The sequence below is a fragment of the Tupaia chinensis genome, unplaced genomic scaffold (assembly GCF_000334495.1).
Source record: "Tupaia chinensis unplaced genomic scaffold, TupChi_1.0 Scaffold142542_1, whole genome shotgun sequence".
Lineage (NCBI taxonomy): Eukaryota > Metazoa > Chordata > Mammalia > Scandentia > Tupaiidae > Tupaia > Tupaia belangeri.
Genome location: NW_006202391.1, coordinates 304,207 through 305,501, shown reverse-complemented (window position 1 = coordinate 305,501; position 1,295 = coordinate 304,207).

Sequence of the window (1,295 nt, the reverse complement as noted above, 5' to 3'; positions counted from 1 at the left end):
AATGCCGAATGTTCCAGAGAATTCTGCAAGAAACCCGGCTTTTCTCTGGCCTAACCCTTGGCCCATTCCTCACCTCCTCACCACCACCTCACCCCTTCCCCTTCCTTCTTCCTCCCCCTCCTCCCTCCTCCCTCCCAGCCTCTGAAATCAGAGCTGTTTTTCTCTTGTTCCTTTTGGACTCTGAAAAAAGCCATGTCACAAAGCTGGTGACTCAGCCTTTGAAAGCTGAATCACAAGGCACACAGCAAAGCAACTGCCGAAAAAGCAAACAGGGTGTGGCTTAAGCCAGGCCTGGTCACCTTAGTCTCAGCTTTTTGTAACTTTGCAAACTTCCTGAAATTTATAAAGAAATCATTTTTACAGAAACCTGCATTGGAAACCACTGGGTCTCCTCCTGATTGGGAAACACATTCTTTTTATCATGTATCTTAATTTTTCAGGAACGTACATTCGTTCTCTGTGAAAAATACGAAAAATCACAGAGGTTCACAACTCTATTTTAGATTGCACTCAGAACTTGTATTTCCACACGGCGCCGCATAAAATACCCAGTAGTTGTTTAGCTTTGACTCAGTTTAAATAAACTGTTTAGCTAGCATGTTCATAGTTAAAACACAGAAGTGTAGTCTTTCTAAAGGCAAAACATTTTTCATTGGTTGCCTCTTTTTCTGTATTTTTCTCTTTGAAGGATGGAAATGAAATATCCTAACACACACTTGTAGGAACATGGACTCTTTCTGGAAGTGTCCTGAAGGAACAGTGGCATCAAAGAGATTTCACTGTAAACATTTTAAAAGCCTGCTTTAAATGACAACATATTCACATATTTTTAACAATTTTAATAATATGCTGAGGAACTGACACATAAAGATAACAAAGTAGGTTCTGGCAAAGAAAAATCTGGCTGGTGCCCCCCCCATCTCGAAATGGAATTTGCCCATAGCATTCCGTTTCCTGTTTGACATATTGGAATTTCTTCCAGAAAGTCAGGGTTGACATTAGTGTCTTAAAAACGCGGCAGGAATGGGTTCGGTTTCGCAGCCCAGCTGGTGGGTCCCGGTCCTCGACATTTCGAGGCGTCCTCGCTGACCCCCGGGGGAGCCCCCGTCCCGCTCCGCTGCCCCCGGGGGCCCAGGTCCGGCCGGGGGAGGGCGCGGCCGCAGCGGCTGAGATCTGCCGAGTCACCCGCCTTGTCCCGGTGCCCGCCCGGGGGGAGGGGCGCGGCCGCCACGAGTGGGGGGGCTGGGGTCCCCGAGAGGCCCCGCCGCGGGCCCGGGCTAGCAAACCCCGGGCCC